Source organism: Aquarana catesbeiana, linkage group LG03 (genome assembly GCF_042186555.1).
Source record: "Aquarana catesbeiana isolate 2022-GZ linkage group LG03, ASM4218655v1, whole genome shotgun sequence".
Taxonomy (NCBI): domain Eukaryota; kingdom Metazoa; phylum Chordata; class Amphibia; order Anura; family Ranidae; genus Aquarana; species Aquarana catesbeiana.
The window spans coordinates 359,139,530-359,164,329 of NC_133326.1; positions in this window are offsets into that span (position 1 = coordinate 359,139,530).

Consider the following 24,800-nt stretch of genomic DNA (forward strand, 5'->3'; position numbering starts at 1 on the left):
GACCTGCAGAGTGGCCACTATCCTGTACCCCACATGAATTCGGTAATAGGAGCAACAGGCTTAACGTAATATAAAGGAACTGTATAGTGGGATAAAATAGTACATTCCTGGGGTCTCCCCCCTATGGGGGAGAGCTAGGCAGTATTATACTTCAGGGACATGTAGACTTCAGAATAGGAACATGTTTAAAGGAGAGGGCCCCCTGGCAAGCGGCCCTAACTCACTACTCTAACTAAAGTAAAACATAAAATAGTGCACTAGATAACAGAGAAGGACTATTAGGTATGTCCCTTCTCCCTTTCCCCCCTAAGATTGTTCCCAAAGGATTGACCCCTCCATAACAGAAGATGAGTGAAGTTCAATTAGGATTGGGTAAGCAACATCAGGGGGAACAAAATAGGGTGTTCAGATCACATTGATTGAAGCTGCATCCGTCTAACAGTCCTCAAGGTGGAAGAGAGTCATTGGATCTTTTGGAGTGGGGCTTTTGCCATGCCGGCTTGAGAGGGCTTGTGGGGGGGGCGTTTCGTTGAGGATGTTGCGCCTTTGCGGGAAAGTGAAGGTTACGGGTCTTGTGATAATAAATCCAGGTGTAGTAGAATACGCTCACCTTCAGCAAATGATGAGAAGCCATAACTTTCAGTGCGAAATGAGGAGTTCAGGTGGAGTGGAAAAGACCATCTGTAGGTAATTTCATTTTGCGTCAAGACTTGGAGAAGGGGTTTTAAGGCTATCCATTTCTGTACAGTGTAGGGTGAGAGGTCCGCAAAAATTTGTATAGGTTCTTCTTGGAACATCAGGTTTTCTGATGCCTGTGACCTTTTCAGTATCTGTTCTTTCACTGTGTAGAAATGTGGTTCTACAATGATGTCCCTTAGGAGGCCGTCTAAGCGTGGAGGCTCTGTGGACCCTGTCTAATTCCAGGCGATAGTCTGGAATGTCAGGGATTAAGTTCTTGATAAGCACCCAGACTGCCGGCTGGATCTCTTTCACTGTTTCAGGGAGTCCGCGTACCCTAAAATTGTAACGCCTGGACCTGTTTTCCAAGTCATTGATTTTTGATAATGCAGTCTTTAATTGGTCCTGTACATCCTGAATTCTTGCAATTTTGGTTAATTCTGACTACTGATTGATCAGCCTTTCTTTCAATGTGCTCCATCCGCATACCCAGTTGTTGTAAATCAGCATGGATATATGAGGTTATCTGAGCAGCGTTTTGAGCTAGGCCCCTGGACAGCATTTTGGAGAATGCTGACATCATGGAAGAAAGGGCACTAGGTGTAGGTGAAAGGCCCTGTAGTGCACCTTCACAGGCCTCTAGTGGTGTCATGGGGTCAGACATTGAAGTCAGGAGAAGGCCATCAAGTGTTCTCCCTATTAGGGATTCAGGGGTCTAGTGGTGGTATACGAGCCGCGGTTCCTAGGGGGTCTTGGTATGCGATGGAGTCTTCCTCCTCTGTCCCTCTGCCCTGTGTGATCGCACTCACCATCTTGAAATGGCTTCTGGGGCTCAGGGGCAGAGTTCAGTGATCGGGATAAGTTCCATCTGGCAGCGCCTGCTGACATCAGGGTGATCCTGGGGTGTTCCCCTTGCTGACGTTCGTGGAGAGGGCCTGGAACGAGCACTCAGTTGGCTGCGGCGGGTGATGTTGGACCGAGGCGGCACAGAGCTCTAGGTGGTCACGGCCATCTTGGCAGCCTCTGCACATGCGCTGCAGAATATTTTTATTGTTTCACTTTAAGCATTCTTAAAATCACTGTTCCTAAAAAAAAGGTTGTTTTTAAACCTTTTTTTTGCATTAATACATGTACCCTGGGGCAGTACCTGGGTCCCCATACACTTTTTATGGCAATAACTTGCATATAAGCCTTTAAAATTAGCACTTTTGATTTGTCATGTTCGTGTCCCATAGACTTTAATGGTGTTCGCATGTTTGCACAAATTTTTTGCCTGTTCGCATGTTTTGGTGCGAACCGAACAGGGGGTGTTCGGTTTATCCCTAGGAGCTAGTAGAAGAAAGACTGAGCAATAGCATTCAATGTCAAGCTGCAGCTATGAAAGCCAGCAGAATCAGTGGCTCCACAGGGCTCACAGCGAGGGTAAGGATCGCCCAAAACAGGCATACTTATCCCACCAGTCATCAACATCACCAGGAGAATGTCCAAACAAAGGAAGGAGAGCAGAGATCCTAGAAAGATGACCGAAAATTTTTCCCCTGCCACCCCATGCTTTCAGCCAGAATGGCGCTGGGCGCGGTCCCATGCTCCGAAGCAGTGTGAAAGGGGAGGAAGGAGACAGTACCAGCTCTAACAGAGGACACTCACCTCAGATTAACAATGATACCTGCTCTCCAGCCTCATCCACATCCAGCAGTCCGGTGAAATCAAGACCCAGATTGACTGCAGAAGACACACAGCAAAATGAGGCGAGCCATTGCTCACCTCCATTGCTACTTTCCCTAACACAAACCAGCCAATACTCCATACTACTTTAAAAGATATGATGCCCTCCCTGCAGAGTTCTATTCATGCTAACATCCTAACACTAGGGCACCAATTCAAAGCTGACATGCAGTTGTCAGATGACTGTGTATCATATCTAGAAAACAAGATGGGGGAATTTACCTTTAACTTCAATTATTTGGTTGATGCACATAGTGAAAGGGAGGAGGACGTGGAATGGATGAAAGCCAAGATAGACAATGGAAACATGGTAGATATATAGATAAAGAACATAATATCCATTCCCTTAAGGAGGGATTGTCCCTGCTGCATCAATGGAACGTCCTTGAACGTTTACCTCAGTGCTGCAACCTGCTCCTCACCACAATCCTGCTGATACAGGTTGGGATGAGTCTGATCAACCAGATGAGATGATTACCTGAAACAGCCCTCCTGGCCTACATACCTCTACTCTAGCCCTGATTGTTGCCCTGAGTATGGGCCTTGCTGTTCACCCTCAAGTTAGTAGAGTTTTACGGAGTCATCCGGTCATCCAGTTACATCCTTTATTTTTTTCTTTTTGACCATTTTATGTTCTAACATACACTCATTGAAAAGCATCTGAGTCTTCTGCACACTCTCAGTGTGTGCAAATTATTATTTTTTTAATCGCGATCCTCATCATCTGCCCATTACCCTGGGACAAAAGAACTTCTCCACTCTCTGGCTGGGTGGAAACACGCCTGCCTCCTTCTCCACCCACCTCTCCCAAGATCCACAGAGAGTCTTAAAGACACCTTTATACAGACATGCCATTCACAGTCACTTAATTCAAAGTCAAAAGGACTGAACAGTCCAAACAAAAGGTTCTTTTTATAGTCTGAAGCTAACAAACTCAAATATGATGTCTTGTGCCTTCAAGAAATGCACTTTGTCAACAACAACTCCCCATCTTTCATCCACAAGCATTTTCCACACATTTACTCTGCCAACGCCTTTTTGAGAACAATGCACCCTTTCCACACATGGAACGCCCACAAGGCCTTCATGAGGGGGATATTGCTGAAGCTTAGTTCACAGGTTAAACAACAAAGGACACAGCAGCTAGATTCAGTTCTAGACACTATTCAAAGACTGAAGATGAAAACAAAATTAGGCCCAACATAGCAACGAGTGATCAGCTGTCTCAAAACAGAAATAAATTACGTACCTTTCTTTCAGCTCAGCACGCAAAACATTTACGCAAACTTCGATCCCACATTTATGCCAATGGCAATAAAGCAGGCAACTTGTTAGCATCCCAACTAAAACAGCGGGTTGCTAAACAAAAATTCTCTCACCTCCAACACCTCACCCATGGAGGTAAAGTGCAAAACCCAAAAGATATAGCTAATACTATCAGTACCCTTTACAGCTCCCTGTATAATCTGAAGGATGACCCGCATACATCACAACCTTTCGAATCTTTGATCTCTGAAATTCTTGACGGTAATACCCTGCCTAAATTGTCCGATAAACAAATACAAACCCTTCACAGCTGATAGAGAATAGAGAAATAAATTCTATCCCTTCCAAACAATAAATCCCTGGAACCTGATGGCTTTTCAGCAGAATATTACAAGCTATTCTCAGCCTCTGTCTCCACACTTAAAGTCAACCTATAACGCTGCTGTGTCCTCTGGCGCTTTTCCATCTGAAATGTTAACTGCAACTATTGTCACCTTGCCAAAACCTGGGAAAGAGCCAGTATCTCCCCAAAATTTCCACCCTATCTCATTATTGAATGTAGATTTAAAAATATATACTAAGGCCATTGCTAGCAGACTATCATCCCTTATGCCCACACTTATCAACCCTGACCAGGTGGGCTTCATATTGGGCCGTCAAGCCCCTAATGCCACCAGGAAATTATAAACTTAATACACCATGCCGAAACTACTAAAACAACAACTATATTTTCAACACTTAATGCCAAGAAAGCCTTTGATAAAATTCACTGGGGATGTTTACATCACACACTATCAATATTCGGCTTTCAGGGCAATATACTGTCTGCAATTATGGCCCTATACACTACCCTATCGGCACAAGTCCTGACAGATGGCATACTTTCTGACAAATTTCGAATCACCAACAGTATTAGGCAGGGGTGCCCTCTGTCGCCTATTATATTTACTCTGTTAATTGAACCACTAGTACAAAAAATAAGAACTCAACCCTCTATCCTCTATCACATACAAGATCTCTTGGAAGCGGGAATGGGTGCCTGTCAAAAACAGGTACCAGCTCCCCCCCCCCCTGAAAGGTGCCGATTGCACTGGAGATAGGGAGGAGGCAGATAGGCTTCCACGTTTGGGTGGAATTCCACTTTAAACTCTATTTAGGCTCACACTATGAACCACATGTGAATACCACAGGAACCACACGCATTCGTGTGCAATTCACATGCAATTCAGTGCAGTGCAATTTGAGCCTATTCATTTTGAAGACGTGCATGCAACAATTTTGGTACTGCACTGCAACCAGATTGCATGGTCATTTTATACCATGCGATGCAGTGTTTTGCTTTGCATCTTTTAAGGTTCTTCCTGATATAAGCAAGGAAGCTTAGACCTCTGTAGTGTATTAATGTGCTTTTACTAAACAAAAATGCTGTACGTACAAACTATTACAATTATAGGAATACAGTACAAGACTGACAGATATAACTACAACAAGCAAAGTAACTACTAGTGAATAAGCATATGTTCTGTATAAATTAGGAAGATGCTAAAAAGTTACTTAGTTTAGGTTATTGCAGCTTCACGATCTGTAGGCAACCAGGATCCCAGGCTTACTTTACTGTGATTGCAGGAGCCTGGGGGGTTCCCTAATTTGCAGGGATTTCCTCTCACTTCCTGTTTGGCTAAGGGACAGGAAGTGAAGGGAAATCTCTGCAATGGGACACAGATAGCGAAAAAAAAAAACTGAGGGGTTCTAACCCTCCCTTACTCTATCCAAAATGAAAAAAAAAAGTTTTGTACATATTTCTACTTTAAGTTGCAGACCTTTTTATTTTGAAAGTTTGACCATCCTCACTTGGGCATGGCCCCTTTCTCAATATTGTCTTTCAATGGGATAAACATTTCCTGATTCAACCTCTAGGTGACGCTGTTGCACCATACATGCCATAGGTCATCTATGTTAAAGGTCAATCTATGTTGACCTGACTGTCTGAATTAATTATCTAATCAGAATACAATGGAAACATTCAACTGCCAACTGACATATGCCCAACATACAACAATCAAATCTATGTTCCCATTGTATCCAATGGCATTTGTTTGAGAAGTGTCTAACAGCTTCAACTCTTCTGGGAAGGCTGTCCACAAGGTTTAGGAGTGTGTCTATGGGAATGTTAGACCATTCTTCCAGAAGCGCATTTGTGAGGTCAGGCACTGATGTTGGACGAGAAGGCCTGGCTCGCAGTCTCCGCTTTAATTCATCCCAAAGGTGTTCTATCAGGTTGAAGTCAGGACTATGTGCAGGCCAGTCAAGTTCCTTCACCCCAAACTTGCTCTTCCATGTCTTTATGGACCTTGCTTTGTGCACCGTTCCAAATCATTTGGTGGAGGGGGGATTATGGTGTGGGGTTGTTTCTATACTGTATTTATACAGTGCTCAGCATAAATGAGTACACCCCTTTTAAAAAGTAAGATTTTAATCAATATCTCAATGCACACAAGAACAACTTCCCAAATTTTGATAAAGCTGAGTCCTATAGAACATTTGTTTAGCTCATTACATGAAAGTAAGGTTAATAATATAACTTAGATTATAAAATCTTCAGTTTTACTCAAATTAGTTGATGCAAAAATGAACACACCCCACAGCAAAAACTAATAATTAGTATTTTGTATGACCTCCATGATTTGTAAGGACAGTGCCAAGTCTTCTAGGCATGGAATGAACGAGTTGGCGACATATTGCAACCTCTTTCTTTTTCCATTCTTCAAGAACGACCTCTTTTAGGGCCCTTTCACACTGGGGCGGTTTGCAGGCGCTATTGCGCTAATAATAGCTCCTGCAAACCGACCCGAAAGTGCCACTGCTTTATATCCAGTGTGAAAGCCCCTAGAGCTTTCACACTGGAGCGGTGCGCTGGCAGGACGGGAAAAAAAGTCCTGCCAGCAGCATCTTTGGAGCGGGGAAGGAGCGTTCTATTCACCGCTCCCTCCCCGCTCCTGCCCATTGAAATCAATGGGACAGCGTGGCTATGCCGCCGGCAAAGCGCCTCTGCAGAGGTACTTTGCGGTGGTTTTTAACCCTTTCTGGACCGCTAGCTGGGGGTAAAACTGCCCCGCTAGCGGCCGAATACCAACGGTAAAGAGTCGCTAACAATAGCGGCGCTTTACCGCCGATGCCACCCCAGCCCCAGTGTGAAAGGGGCCTTAGGCTTCGTTCACATCTAGGCATCCCGGATCGCAGGCAAAATCGCCACGATTCTGTCCACAATCCCAAATTTACCGCAAATCACGGAATGCGCTTGCGATCCCTGTCGCCTCCAATGGCACCTCAATTGCGTTTGCATAAAAGTTTACCCACACACAAGTATATAATGTTCAGGTGATTCCTCTTCATTCCTTTCATTGAGTTATAGGCATGAGCTGCAATTGCATCTCCAGTACCCACAATGCTGTTCACACAAATGTTATCTCAAAAAGCACCTGAATATTCATATTATTGCTTAAAAATGAACCCATTTAGAGGGGGCAGGAGGCGGAGCCTAGCGGAGCAGACATGCATTGTTAGAGCTCCACACCGCTGAGGAGAGAAGAGAAGGACAAAGCGGAGCCTGCAGACTCAAATGGTATCCATTTGAACCTTTTTGCCCCTGGGAACAAACTGTGAAAGTTTGGGCAGGAAATATGGTACTGGGAGGAAACCGTGGCAGAAATAAAAATCACCTCACAAAGAGCTCACAGGCACTCACTGCAGCTGAAGCAGCTCCAGTCACCTCACAAGATACAGCATCAGGGCGCTCTCACAGACAGAAAATGTCACAGCAAGACTCTCCATTTGAGTCAGATACAGAACAAATCCTCTCACAAACTTCTCCACAAGCCTCCTCAGTATCCCCAGTAATATTATTACAATTTGAAAAGATGCTTCATAAGGCTTTAAAACAAACCTCAGACCAAATAACAAAAAGCCTAACCAAAGAAATAAGAGAGCTGGGAAACCGCACCGCAGCCTTAGAAATAAAAATGGATGAAATTGAAATTACAACCCAAGAAATTATAACAGAATTGGAACAATTAAAAGAAGAGAATTTAATACTTCAAACTAAGCTCGAAGATTACGAAAATAGAGCCAGACGTTCAAACTTGCGCATAAGGGGAATACCTGAAACTATGACAGACCTGCAATCTACTATTACTGCTCTATTACAAGAACTAAAGCCAGATATCCCTATTGAACGTTTAGAACTGGACAGAGTACACAGAGCCCTCACAGCCAAAAAGAAAGATGGACCCCCACGTGATATAATCACAAAATTTCATTATTACAGAACGAAAGAACAAATACTAATTGCTGCAAGAGAAAAAAAGGAACTTAATTTTCAAGGACACAATTATCAAATTTTTGCTGACCTATCCCAACTTACTATTACTAAAAGACGATCCATGAAACCCCAACTAATGGAACTGCAACGCCACAACATTATGTATCAATGGAGCTTCCCCTTTTCAGTCAGATTTAACTACCAAGGTACAATTTACAGAAGCAGATCAGCAGATGAACTACAACAAACGCTTTTAAAATTAAATCTGACAGAACCCACAAGCAGCAACACTTCCACACGCAGAAGAATGGCATCATCTTCACCTTCAGGCAGCACCCAGAAAATTTCAGAACAAAATGGGAATCATCATTCTCACAAAAGAGGCCGTTATGCCACATCATCCATGGACCAAGAAGATTCAATGGACTGACATCCTAATTCCTGATATCTCTTCATTTATTATACTAAGAGATGGTTCTCTATAAAAAACCTGTATTTATAACTGAATGTAACTGCATTCTGATAGTCACACACTGTGTGGGATCATGTTACATTCCAGTTATATTTCTTATTACTTCTGATTCATATAGCCTTAGAATATATAAGTGAAATAAGGAAATACTTGTTCAGTTATATATTATCAGGTAATAATAATAGATTTATTACTTTTTAGGACAAATATGTTCAATAATCCAGAAGTAATGGAAGCTTTTTCTTTCTTTTCTTAAAACAAATATATTATTACCTAACTAGTTCCTAGAATTATGTTTTTGTTTATTCTAATCTGAAGCAATACAACCTCAATTTTATGAGTTAACATATCTAAACAGTTACATATGAATAAAATATGTAATTGTTTACTCTAAAAGGGTTAAAATCCCAAAATAATTCAAACTATCTTCATCAATACCAAAGTTATTAACAGTACCTTTCTAACTGAATTATTTAGCCTAGGGCAAGACTAACCATATACAACCACCCTGGAATAAATAATTTCAACAAAAACTATATTCTGCACTCCAATTAATGAAACATCATTTTGATGTCTTTTGACATAGCACTTCTCTCCTGTAAGCGGAAGATCCGTGTACCCCCATTAGCCCTCCTCATTCTCCCAACCATATTATGTGGGAGTGTGACGAAGGCACTTATTCCCCTGAGAGAGATATTTATTCTCTTTCACGGGTAAATTGTGATTACTTGCAAAAAATAATTTATACAATGTATCATCTAATCTCATATGTTTTTTGTTTACTCTTTACTCCAGAATTCACTGGTTTCTTTTCTATCTATTCATCTCTTCAGTCCACACAGGTTGATCTGCGCAGTCAGCTCTGCATAACAAAAAGTAAGTCAAAACTATTTGATCTATTGCCATGGCACCACTGAATATACTTTCCCTGAATGTTCAGGGAATAAATGTCCCTCAAAAAAGGACCAAAGCCTTCCGTACTTTCCATAACAAGAAGGCTCACATAGTATGCCTCCAAGAAACACACTTCACCAAAGATTCTACTCCAAAATATATTTCTCCTTTTTATCAACAAATTTACACGGCTTCTGCCTGTACCAAGCAAAGGGGAACTCTAATTGCATTTCATCGATCCACACCATTCACCTTATCATCAGAAATTAAATACCCAGAAGGTAGATACCTGATACTCATGGGTTATATAATGGATACAGCAATCACGGTGATTTCCTACTACGCTCCTAACAAACAACCTACACCATTCCTCTCACATATATTACAAGTGATTAATACACACAAAATAGGAACAGTGATAATGTGTGGGGATTCGAACCAGGTCCTCCTCCCATTTCTAGATAAATCACCTTTTACACCATCCAAAATAACCTCTAGATTACCTTTTTCTCAACTTCTTTCCAAATACAATCTGGTAGATTCATGGAGAGAAAGTAACCCAATGAAAAAGAAATTCACTTATTTCTCGCACCCTCATCAAACCTTCACCAGAATAGATCATATTTTTCTAACAATAGGAATGATACCAGAAATTATTGCATCAGATATAATTCCGATTCCGTGGTCTGACCATAATGCAGTATACACTACTATAGCCTCAGCCATACCAAAAGCGCATGACCCAACGTGGTACTTACCGGACATAATGCTCAAACACCCACTACATCAGATGGCCATTGAACAAGCTTTAAAGGAATACATATCAATTAATAATACAACAGACATCTCCCCAATAACACTGTGGGAAGCTCATAAGCCTGTCTTGCGTGGTACAATACAAAGACAAATGGCACTATTTAAACGGGAACGCAAAAATCTAGCAAAAAAACTAGAACTCAATTTTAATGCAGCCTACATATCATTTCAAGATAATCCATCTCAGAGTACAAAATCTCATCTGGAAAAATCTAGATTGGAATACGATCTATTTCTCACTGAGTCAGTTGATAAATCCCTCAAACGCTCCAAACACAATTTCTACATGAATACAAACAAACCAGGTACATATTTGGCTCGTGCATTAAATTCAACTAACAAATCTTTCAAACCAATACGTTTGATATTATCAAAAAATGTTTACACTTGTAATCCAGTTAAAATAGTCCATAAATTTCACTCACATCTCGCAACTTTATACAAGACAAACAATGAATTTAATCCTACAGAGGCTGAATCCTTCTTCTCAAAAATAACCTTACCTGAGTTATCTCAGAATCAAAAAAGCAGTTTGGATGAGCTTATAACTATAGATGAAGTTGCTAACGCCATAAAAGACCTAAAACTTAACAAAAGACCAGGCCCAGACGGCTACTCGGCTTTATACTATAAAACATTCTCAGAAATACTCTCTCCCATTCTCACTAAAACTTTTAACAAACTTCTAGATGGACATTCTTTTCGGCAAGAAACACTAATGGCAATTGTTTGTATGATCCCAAAACCCCTTTCTGATGATACTTCCTGTGTGAATTATCGGCCTATCTCTCTGTTAAACCTCGATATTAAATTATTAGCAAAAATAATAGCAAAACGCCTCAATAGCATTATAGGAAAATTAATACATAGAGATCAAGTAGGCTTCATGCCAAATAGACAGGCAGGCGATAATATACGCAGGGCAGTGTTATTGGCACATATTGCTAAAAAACGGAAAATCCCTTTATGTTTTCTATCTCTCGATATTAAGAGGGCATTTGACACAGTATCCTGGCAATATATGCAATATTCATTACAAAAATGGGGTTTTGGACCCAACTTTTTAACATGGATCAAAGCATTATATAATAAATCCAAAGCCTATATAAAATATGCTGGATACAAATCTGAAGCCTTTAATATCGAAAGAGGTACCCGACAGGGTTGCCCATTATCTCCCTTATTATTTGCCCTTATACTCGAACCCATGGCCCAATACATCAGAACAAACCAAACTATAACTGGCATTGAAGTAGGAGGTATTACACACAAATTATGTATATTTGCAGACGATATATTACTTTTTCTATCATCACCACAGGTCTCTGGTCCTAACTTAATACCAGCTCTTGATGGATTTGCAGCCCTATCCGGCCTTATGATTAATCCTAAGAAATGCCTAGTGCTTAATATTTCACTCACAAACATGGAATTGATCCCGGCTAGGGCTGCACTCCCATTCACATGGGCAGAAAAATCAATCCCATATCTTGGAATTTATTTAACAGCATCTCATTCTGACTTATTCTCAACCAATTATCCTCCTGTATTAAGACAGATCACAAATCTAATAAAACAATGGTCGCAACTTCCTTTATCCTGGATGGGGAAGATTAATGCAATCAAAATGACTATTCTACCCAAATTGCTTTATCTATTCAGAGTCCTCCCTATTCCAATTCCTTCCTATTTTTTGAGAATAGTACAAAAAAGAGCAACTTTGTTTATATGGGGCTCTTCTAAACCACGTATACCTATACACACACTACATCTTCCCAAAAATAAAGGAGGCCTGGGGTACCCTAATTTTACTAACTACTACAGAGCAGCACATTTGGCCAGTCTGTCCAAATACCATGCAAAACAGGAAATCCCATTATGGGTATTTATAGAGGCTTCAGAAAATGACCCTCTATTAATATCAAATTTATTATGGCTTGATCCTAAAGACCGCTTTAAAATTCATAATCCCATAACTAAACACTTCTTATCTCTCTGGGATAAACTAAAAACCAAATATCAGTTACAATCTCCACACAATCCTCTCCTTTCTTTTATCAGAAATCCGGCCTTTTATCCGGCATGGATCTACCCAAATTCTTTTAAAGCTTGGACAACATCAGGCATTCAGACACTAAATGACTTCATAGCATCTAAATCATTCCTTTCATTCCCATCGCTTAGAGAAAAATATGATCTACCAAACTCTGAGATATTTAGATATCTCCAAATCAAAAATTTCTATACACCATTCATAAAGGGGGATACACCATTATCCCAATTATCCATTTTTGAATCAATCTGTACAAAAGATCCATTTGCTAAAGGTACAATTTCATCACTTTATAATCAATTATATGGAGTAGCAAATCTTAATAGACCCTCTTACGTTCAGAAGTGGGAGGAGGACCTGGGACGAACTTTAGAAGACACGGACTGGTCTAACATATGGCTCACATCTAAGTCATCTTCACCCAACATCTTAGCACTGGAGACAAATTATAAAGTCCTAACTCTGGTATCTTGTACCCGCTAGAGTGGCAAAATATTCACCTAATACCTCAGCTCTTTGTTTTCGAGGATGCCCAGAAATAGGCACATATTTACACATATGGTGGACGTGCCCAGTAATCCAAACCTTCTGGAAGGAAGTCTTCGTGATTGCATCTAAAATATTTAAAAAAATAATACAACCAGATCCATATTTAACTTTACTTAATCTAAAACCGGAATGGTTAACACTCTCTCAATTCAAACTAATGATCCAACTAATAACGGCTGCAAAACAAACAGTGGCCAAGGCATGGAAATCTCCTACATTGGTACTAGCAGAAACAATTCACAGAATGAATAATACAATGTCCCATGCTAAGATGGTAGCCATCGATCAAAATCAAATTCCAAAATTTGAAAAACTTTGGCATCCTTGGATAAAACAACAGTTCCTGTCAAACTTCAATGTCCTGTTGCCATGGTAACAGATTAAATGACTTACAGAGACACCCATTGTAAGGCTTCAAAGAGAACTAAAAAGAATAATAAACTGACGAGCGGGACAACCTTTTGGACCATACCTCTACCTTTCAACCCTTTTTCTTCTTTCTCTTTCCTTTTCTCCACCTTACGATTAAAGCTCATTATCAGAATTTATTTGACCTATATACACTCTACTTGTAAACAATATGTATAGTAGGTATAAATCATTTAAATACCTACAAAAGTAACTAAGGAAATGATATATATCTTTAATTTAGGTTTACGTGAACCCAATGTTTAATATTTGAAATTTCATGATATTTACCTATATAAACCCTACTGTAAAACAATGAGCTTACTTTATAGATCCTTGTAAACTTACTTTATGTATCTTTATAACATTGTATACTCAATAAACTTCTTTTGACAAGGAAAAAATTAACCCATTTAAAGGCAGCAAAACTCACAATGTAATAGCACGATGAATCACAGCATGATAGATACGAGCTGTTAAAAAGGTCACAGGCTATCTGCTCCAAAATTGATTTTAGTATGTTACATACTAGTTACGTCAGTCAGTTGGCAGCTGTTTCCTTTGAATGGCATTTGTTATTTGCAATTAAATATCCTGAGTACAGAAGAATAATAAAATAGAAGGTCAAAGTTGATGATATCTGATATGCTTAACATATTGTTAAGACACAGCAATGTCCTTGCAAAAAAATAAAAATAAAAACTGACCAAGGGCAAGTTTATATGCAATCCTGTATACTGTATAGCTACTTGCTTATCAGGGCAGAAAGATAACCAGTGGTGGCTCTGAGCTACTGCTGACTGATTAAATCATGATCTGGAGCATTACTGGAGTGGAACATGACAAATCAAACCTCGAAACTCTCTATGAGTCTGCTATGTAAATTAGCCAGATTACTGGAATTGTTAATGTGTCATGATTTCCCTTATTCAATGTATTGACATTCTGCTCTTTTTGATACATGTACACATTTAAGATCTAAGTTAACTGTAGTATGGAAACTAAATGTAATTCAGCCTCAGTATCATCTTAACCAATGGCTATAAAGTGTAGCATCTATCAGTACATTTTATTAGCTGAGTAAAGTCTAGCAAACTTAGGGGCCTTTTAATAAGACATCAAAATACATTTTCATAGGTCATATCGGGGAATATTTACTAAAATTGGTGCACTTAGAATCTGGTGCAGCTGTGCTTGGTAGCCAATTTGCCTCTAATTTCAGCTTGTTCAATTAGGCTTTGACAATAAGCCTACATTCACATTGGGCTGATTTGACATGTGATTTGACATGTCAAATCGCATGCCAAATCGGAGCTTATTGCCGACAACTGCACCGTCCAAATAAGTGCAACGCTGACTTTGCGGTGCCGCACTGATTCCCAAAAGTAGTTCCTGCACTACTTTTGGTGACTTCAGGGGCGATTTCAACAGACATCTGTGCATGAACCCGCACAGATGTCTGTCAAATTGCCCCCAAACTCAAAATGAAAGGCAAGTTTGAAATCGTGCAAGTTCAACTGAACTCGCACGATTTCAAACCCGCCTCCAATGTGAACGTAGGCTAAAACCTAGAAGTTAATAGGTCTCTATTCAGAGCTGCACCAGATTTTGCATGCTCTGGCTTTAGTAAATCTCCCCTATCATGTACAACAGTTTGGGTTATTTATTAACCTCCCTGGCGGTATGATTATGTCAGATTTTTGCGTCTCAAAGCGGTACAATTATTTTGCATAGAAATTTGATGTTTTATATTGTAGGCCTATAATTCTTAGCAATAACACACTTAAATCTGTCCAAACAAGAGTCTAGTAGATATCCCAGGTATGATACAGTTTGAAACACAAAATCATGAAATTATAATATAATAAATAAATATAAATAATTATAAAAAAGAATAATATAATAATAATAAAATTAATTTCTCCACGATTCAAGTGTTCTAATTTACTATTGCCGTTTTCTAGCTGGTCTAAAACCACTTTTGATGTAAAAGGATTGTTTTTGGTTGCTATGGACAATATCCAGTTTCCAAGCAGAAAGAACAGTATATATCATATAAAACTGCATGCAGGGCATTGGACAAAGCACTGAGGACAAAAGGGATGTGAAATAATTTCATACAGTAATGTAATCTGTAAGATTACACTGTACTGTATGTATTATGATTTTTAAATTTTTTTTTAATTTGCCACCGGGCTCCACCCCCGTGCGTCGTGATGCTCACAGGGAATGGAGCCCGGCACACAGAGGCATTGGGCAGAGGACGGAGCCCATGGACACAGCGGGGGGACATCGCAGGATCCTGGGGACAAGGATCCTGCCATGTCCCCCATTACCGCTAATGGTACTGAAAGGCCACACTCGGGAAAACTGCCAGGGAGGTTAAGCTTTTCTGGACAATTTTTAATTTTTGCCTCTCATTTTTGCTCTTCACTAGCATGCAACACAAAGCTTGCCTTTACACATGTGCTATAGAGTCCACGTGTCACTTTTTGTTTGTTCATATTTTTCATCAGTTTCTCTTTCATTGTTATTTCTATCAATATTGCTTCGTACCTTCATACAACTTTACTTCCCATCTGCCTCCATGCCCATACTCATATTTGATTGGCTTGTATACTATGTAGACCTTTTTCCATTATTTACTACATACACCTATATATATGGGTATCTACATTATTACCAGATATGCTCATAATATTATCTAAATGCGTTATATACTATATAGACCCTTCCCTTCTTATATATATTACACATATTGTTGGCCTTCCTAGTACTTACCGTATTTATCGGCGTATAACACGCACTTTTTTCCCCTTAAAATCAGGGGAAAATCGCGGGTGCGTGTTATACGCCGATCCCCTGCGATCCGGAGCTGCCAGATTTTCAAAATCGCCGACCACGATTTGAAAATGGCGCCGCCGGCGCCGAAATACACAGTGCCGGTCCTCGGCTCTTCTCAGGCCACTTTCGTCTTCACTCGAGCGCCGCCCGAACCTAGCCGAGTGTACTCGGCTAGGTTCGGATAGCTCCGCTCAGGACTACGAGTGGAGCCGAAAGTAAACGAGAGCCGCCGAGAAGAGCCGAGGACCGGCTCTGTGTATTTCGGTGCCGGCGGCACCATTTTCAAATCGCGGTCGGCGATTTTGAAAGACAGGATGGCAGGGGTCTGGGATCACGGGATGCGAGGCTGCACTGGGGAAGGCTGCACTGACCAGGCTGCACTGGGGAAGGCTGCACTGATGAAGGCTGCACTGGGGAAGGCTGCACTGGGGAAGGCTGCACTGGGGAAGGCTGCACTGACCAGGCTGCACTGGGGAAGGCTGCACTGATGAAGGCTGCACTGGGGAAGGCTGCACTGACAAGACTGCACTGGGGAAGGCTGCACTGGGGAAGGCTGCACTGGGGAAGGCTGCACTGACAAGGCTGCACTGACATGGCTGCACTGACATGGCTGCACTGGGGAAGGCTGCACTGACAAGGCTGCACTGACAAGGCTGCACTGACATGGCTGCACTGACATGGCTGCACTGGGGCAAGGCTGCACTGAGAAGGCTGCAATGATGGGCATTTAAATGTAAGTTTTTTTTCCTTCAACTTCCCTCCTAAAAGTTTTTTTTTCCTTAAAATTCCCTCCTAAATTGGGGTGCGTGTTATACACCGGTGCGTGTTATACGCCGATAAATACGGTATTTGACCATTTAGGTATTTTACCATTTGCAGCTGCCAATCATGGTGGACATTGAGGGACATCAAAAGGTACTCTTTGGCTCTCATGTTATGCTTGCCCTCCGTTGGTCCCCCTGGGGGTCTTTGCTGCTTCCTTTCCTTCAGCTCCCAGGACAGACACATCTTGCCACCACTTGTGGGTTAATTGGCTTTTGAGATGTTGGCTCAGTCCATATGTGAGTATGGGATCTCTTTGTGTAAGGTCCCCCATATTTGGTTTATGACATTTACCTTTGTTCTATATTTAGCATTAATATTTTTATTCTATAAATACACTGCATTTACATCTTCTCCTGAAGAAGCGAGCAGTGACTTGCGAAATGCGTCACGTTTTATGATGCCTGTGTATTACTGTATATCAACAATTCCAATATATATGTATGTGGCCGCTTGGTATGCTGAATCTATCAATACCAAGTGGTTTGGCACCTTTGTTTAAGCATCCCATATACGATGAATGTTATCCATTTTTTATAAATTTATAAACTATGTTTACTTTGTATACTCTTAATGACCTTTTTGTGCTCACCTCATTTAAAGTCCCATGGGCGCTAGTCTTCGTTGTTCAAATGTAGACATTTTGGACAACTGTTTATTTTCAATCTTGGGGAAACAGGGAAGACCCTTTTCTGTTCCATCGTGACTCCACCCCTATGCACAAAGCCAGTTTCCAAACAATATAGGGGTTGATTTATTAAAGGATAATAGGTTGTTCACTTTGGAAAAGACATTGCACTGTGCAAGGAAATTTTCCCAAGAGCTTAAGGAATGTGGTGAAGCTCTGCTGGCTTCCATCATTCAATCATGTGCAAGCAAAAATTACCTTTTTTTCCTTGCATGTGATTGTGTATTCTTCTTGAAGTAAAAGGTTACCACAATCTCTAAGCTCTGGGGAAATTTTCCTTGCAAAGTACATCTTCCCTTGCAACGTGAAAAGCTTATTTGCTTTTAGTAAATCAACCCAATGGCTTCATGTGTCTGGTGTGGAGGAACTCCAGTGACCTCCACAGACTCATGACCTCAACTTAGTAAAAAACCTTTGGAATGAATTGGAATGATGATAGTGAGACAGATTTTTTTGTCTAACAACAAAACCTGATTTAACAAATATTCTTTCAGCTGGGTAGACTTGCATCGCCACAGGCAAACTCTAACATTTTGTGAAAAGCCCTCCCAGAAGAGTGGGGGGGGCTGTTATGGCAGCAATGAAGTGGGGGGGGGCATCCTCAAAATAATGGACCATTGATTTTGGAATAGAATGTATAACAAGCTCATATAACTATATTTTGTTGTGTGTATTTTAAATTATTTTGTTATCTCTTTATTCTCTGTATCATGGCTTGTGTTTTAAATCAGTTTTGATTGGGCTAGATATTTGTTTTTTTGTATACTTTGTAACTAAAAAGCACATCAATGGGGTTACTGCTGACTTTTTAATATACACAGTAAGTCCATGGCAGGAAAAATGCACAATAACCTTCATAAAACATACCATCTTACATGCTAAAGCAAATAATGTGGCACACAGTCTTTCTTCCTATTGGGAGTATGTAGCCTAAAAATCCCATCTATCAATAAAAGTCAGTCCTTTCACCAAGGCTGAGTGGCAATGAAACATCTTTTCTAATTTATTATCTTACACAATGTAATGGCTTCCAAGTACAGCTTGTTTACTTCTGGATTGTGTTTGTATCTTTTGAAGAGGGGAAAAGCAAAAGAAATAAAACTAAATTATTAAATGGTGCTATGTCTTCAGAGACTTTCCTTCAAATACAAGCACTGAAAATAGATTGAGACAAATGAGGGCACAGTTGTACTTCTCTTGCTAAAGAGATTTTTTACAGCACACAAGAAAAGAATAAGCCCTTAAAATATACTAATAGTTAGTTATTGTGGAAACCTTGTTTAGTTCATCGGGGTTCATTTAAAAAGGGCAAGAGGAGAATGAATAATTGAGACGCTTAATCTATGGTGCATGCATTTGGCTAGGAGTTCTGTTACATAGTTACATAATTTGTAAGGTTGAATAAAAACATTAGACATGTGCATGCCCCAAATTTTTGTTTTGTTTTGTTTGATTTTGCATGCACTCATTAATTGAAGGATTTTGATTCAAATGCATTCATTAATTGAACCAATTCATTTTTGGAATTAATTATACATCTTTTATAATCACTTTTTTCCTTTATTATGACAAATTTAATCATACAACATAAAAATACACATTAAGGGGTGTGGCTTGACCTCAGAGAAGATGGCTGCCTAATACCAGAGCTCCCTCTGACAGGGATAGTTATCTATCTAAAATGGAGGGTTTTCGAGCACCCACATACCAGTAAAACATGGGAACGGCTTCTATGAGCTCCTCAGCATCTCGGTCCCATTCGCCTCGTGATTTGACTTGCAGACTGAATTAAAACATCCCAGAAATGTTTCGAGCCCAGGCTGGCAACATGGCGCCGGCTCACTCGACACAAGGATCACAGAGACAAGCGAATGGTACTAATGGAGCTGCAGCTACCTCACAGACGTCGGAAACTAATGGAGGAATTGTCCTCACCCCTCGTTAACAACCCAGCTTAAATGATCTTCATTCTGTGGCAGCCAACATAAAAGATACTCTGACGGCGGCCATCACAGATCTGCAGATTGACATACACGCTAGCACTGGTACAGGCTGTGGAGAAAACAGCAGCACTGCACTCCACAGCGATCTGAAGAAACCACCTGATTTTAGACCCACACCAGACAACTGAGAGATATGAACCATCAACTAGAAGATTTGGACAATCGTGGCAGATGCCACAATCTCCATCTGAGGGGCTTATCAGAGACCATTGATACAGATCACCTGCAGGAAGAAGTCAGAAGCCTGTTTAATAATATACTGGAGAGACCCAGGGATACACCAATCATCATGGAACGAATACACCGAGCATTAAGACCAAAGGAAAAGGATGAATATCCACCCAGGGATGTGGTATGCTGCATAGTGGACTATCGCTTCAAAGAAGAGCTACTGAGGAAAGCCCGTGTTTTGGCACCATTAATTCACAACAGCATGTAGATTTGCATACTCCAGGATCTGTCCAACATAACGCTTCAGCATAGGAGGGAATTGATACCCCTGCTGGATATTCCCCGTACGAAGGGGATCACCTATGGCTGGAAGTTCCTCTTCGGTCTCGCAGCGACATGACATGGCCGCTCTGCTCTCCTCAGGGTCCTGGAGGACCTTCATCACTTCTGTGAGACACTGGAGATCCTCATCACGAAAGTCCCTGAGTGGTATTCGGAATTTCGCATTCCTCGGTCTAACACACCTCACTCCAGACCCGAACCAATGGAGACACAAAAGGTCCACTACCGCAGACACTGATCCCCCTCAGAGGCTAGGTCGCAACACCCAGGCCCACATTCCTCTTCAATCAACAGCTCGACTAAACCTCCACACACACGCAGAGCCATAAGGGATCGCTAATTTACCTGATATTCCAAAGGAACACCGAACGGTATTCTTCTCAACAGTTAAGTGGCTTGTTTTGTTACCCCTGTTCTGCTTAGTTTACACAGGCTCAGTATACTTAACTTATTGTCGAATAGTTACCCCATATATACTAAGGTTATCAGCTGTCGGATCTCAGAGTGTCTGTGACTCTTGCAAGTATAGGCCTGACATGAAGGAAAATGGACATGGATGCTAATTGCACGATACTGGTCATCACATTGCTGATCCTTGGCAAAAGACTTTCTTCATCTGAATTTAAAGACTCCTCTAGTCTTTGTCTCCTAATGTCTTTAGGTTGCTTAAGGGCCATTTACCTGCATTGCTTAGGGATGTATCCTTTTTGCCATGCACTGTAATGGAGAGATGGACTGCAGATACGATCTTATCCCTCACTCTTGCTATGAGAGACTATCAGGGTCCACTACCTGACATCCCTGCAAATGTGGTTCTTACTCTCTATATTTTACTTTATTCCTTTTTCTATATATATTTTTGTGGGGTTTTTTTTGTGACTGGGATGAAATAATCTGACAGCGTTGCTGTGCAGAGGGATGGAGCCCGGGAGATGTATCGCTAAGTGTTATGTCATTAAGAATTAACTAACATTATTAATCACCCCTTTTAGGTATAAGACTGAAGAAGAGTCACTAACAGGGATAGTACATGCTGATCTAGAACAGCTACGTTGCTGTGTCGTAGGCAATAAGGCTTGCAATACTGCAGATGTGGTTGGAACATAGCTCCAACCAACCCCACATGATCAACACACTTTGGGGGTGGGTGATCCCACGGGCTCCTCCTTCCATGACAGGCAACTGATATGGTATACCGGGGTGATGCTCCAGCTGTAATTGTCGCCTATGCTATAACATACTCAAGCAGAGCTTAGGCTGCCATAGGTCCCGACTAAGTATCTGGTTATTAAGCCACATCCCAAATACTTTGTTGTAGGGGGATGCGGTTATCACTATTGAACCCTGCTGAATAGGTAAACAACACTGCAAGCTGTCTTCACCATGTCCCTAAGGGCAGGGTCTGAGCTATTCTTACAAATTCAGAATGATAGCTAATGCTTTCATATACACCTGAATTCGCCCCCAGTTCATGCTATCCCTGAAATGGACGTATTGCTAAACCCCTGTAATAAAGGCATAGAAGTCAGGGACGCAAAATTTGATTTCTGGTTAGCGTACTGAGTAGTACTACTATCTATATACCAGATTGGTAGAAAGAGCTCTCTTTACAGAGTTGTGTCTATACTGATTGGGCGACAACAGCATTTTTCAGCACAAGGTATTACAATAACCTTTGTTGTTCCGGGATGTCTAACTTACAAATCAAATATTGACGGATTCTTCCATGGATTTTGGCCATATCATCATAAGGTAATAGATGTCCAATTTATTTTATCAATCATCTTCTCATTCCACTTTGCAGATACTTAGTTTATTAGCGAATACTATGCTCATCACAGTCTATATTTCCGAGCCCTATAGTCATTCCCAGGGGTATTTCAGGTTATACAAATCTGTATGTGTAATAATATTTGAATTTTTTAGATACGTAAGGGTTTATGATTTTCATGTGTTAAGTTCTTTGTTATATTATTCCTGGTTGCTTAGATTGTACCCCTTTGCTCATAGCAGCTCTTCATAAACTACATTTTTCAATGAACAAGATAGTTGCTTGATAGAATCATATGGTGATTTCTGAGTTCGAATCAGATTAAATCCTGATTACAACTTTCCAGAAGAGCAAAGGTATGTGCTCACATCTCATCACCTCATCACCCCATCCCTTTTCATCTCTCGTATTTATGGTTCACACTATAAACAACCAATGTGGGAGCACTCTGTATCTTACAAAACATTATATAGTAAAACATGCATGACTTCCCAATTACTAAGGTTTACATGCCTCATATGAACCATCCTCACGTATCACATTGTACTGCCTAAGTCAGTGGGTAATGTCCCATTCTGAAAGGTTTCCCATTCATATGAGAGTTAACCTATCCTCCCACACAGTGGTATCGGGGTAGCTCCAGATTTGGCTGGTCTACAAGAACCCTCATACCATTGATCCACTCCGGCCGTTCCGGTTTGCAGGCCCAAACCATACTAGGACAAGTGAGCAGGTTCACGGATCGCCGGAAATTTGATTATACTACCCAATTCCATTAGCTCACGCTTACCATACTATAGTCCATCTTTCATACTTCCTTTTCCTTGTCCAGTATCACGACTATTCCATGACCCCTCCACTTTTCCCAAAACGTGCATTATTAATTACATATTTACATGACACTCCTCATAGGGGGGGTTTTCTTCCCTTTTTTTTTTATCGATCCTGTTGCACCTCTATCTACACTTCTACACTTAAATTCCCGCTACTATAAAAACTTCCCTTTCGGTAATATAAAGACCGACATTAAAGAGTTCAACCAGGGGTGATACCCAGATCACATTATGTCTCCTACCATGAAGGTTAAACGGCCAAACATTGGACACAAAAATGGTACTAAGATAGCTTCTCTATATGCACAGAGCCTCAATGTTCTCAAAAAACACTCTCAAATCCTTCAGTGTATGCGCACCATCAAGGCAGACATCATGTTTCTACAAGGAACGCATTTTAAAGCTGATTATATACCTAAACTATCTAACCCTCATTTCCCAACAGCATTGCATGCTACTTATAGGGAATCCAAAACAAAAGGGGTCTCTATCCTTTTCTCAAAAAATGAAGAGGGGCATTTTCTGTTTGTCGAAGGCTCAATAGGGGGAAAACGACTTAACCTTGCTAATTTATACTCACCTAATGTCAAACAGGTACCTTTTTTCAGACTCACACTACAAAAACTTGCATCTTTTCAGGAGGGCATGCTAATAGTAGGTGAGATTTAAATATCCCACTAAATCCACTTCTGGACACATCTACCGGTACTTCTAAGCTGCCATTTATGGCACTGCGTGCAATTAATAAACAACTCCAAGAACTAACCCTACATGATACCTGACGCACATTAAATCCTAAGGAAAAAGACTATACCTTTTACTCTAACCCACATAATCGCTATTCCAGATTAGACTACCTTTTTCTATCGCAAAGGGACCTACCCATGCTCCTCAAAACAACCATTGAGCCAATGTTCATATCGCATCATTATCCTATTATCATGTCCATTGACTTCCTGACATCCCAGCCTCACACACTTGATATGGCGTCTGGACCCATCCCTACTTATGGATACCCTGATAATGTCTACAATTAATTGCCAGAAAAAAAAAAGAGAGAGACAAGCCCACATATCAAAACTATCACACCGCATTCATGAATTAGAAAGAGAGCATAAATTGTCTACGGCAATCTCCACTCTCCAAGAACTTACCCAAGTGAGGTTCGAACTAGTAGATGAACTAAACAAAAAAAATGAAACGTAACTATATCCTAACACAAAAACTGTTTTATGAATATGGTAATAAAGCGGGTAGACTACTCGCCAGAGCTCTCCAGGTGAAAAAATCTACCACAACGATTCATTGTATACACTGCGGGGACTAAACTAACTTCCAATGACCAAATAGCAGACCAATTTGTCCAATACTACACACTCTATAATCTCTATAATCTTAATGCAAATGATGCCCAGACTAACGCAGACACAAGACTCCAGTCAACTAGAGATTTCCTTTCCCACCATTGTCCCAAACCTCTCTCAGACATGGAAGCCTTATGCCGCGTACACACGATCGCACATTCCGACAACAAAATCCATCTTTTTTTTCTGACAGATGTTGGCTCAAACTTGTCTTGCAAACACACGGTCACACAAATCTTGATGGAAATTCCGATCGCCAGGAACGCGGTGACGTACAACACGTACGACGAGCCAAGAAAAATGAAGTTCAATAGCCAGTGTGGATCTTCTGCTTGATTCTGAGCATGCCTGGAACTTTGTGCGTCGGAATTGTGTACACATGATCGAAATTTCCAACAACGGATTTTGTTGTCAGAAAATTTGTCCAGATTTTGTTTGTCGGAAATTTCGACGGAAAATGTCCAATGGAGCCTACACACGGTCGGAATTTCCGACAACAAGCTCCCATCAAAGATTTCCCGTCTGAAAATCCGACAGTGTGTACGTGGCATTAGACTTGGAACATCCACTCTCAAAGGCTGAACTAGAAGTTGTCTTTAAACAATTAACCCAGGTCTTGATGGCCTGATGGTGGGTTACTACAAGGCATTCATAGATACGCTGCAATCTCATTTCCTCAACGCATTTAACTCCCTTTTTGCAGACAACCCTCCTCCCAGGGACCTTCTAACAACACATATACCTATACTTCCCAAACCTAATAATGACCCAACGTCAGTTTCC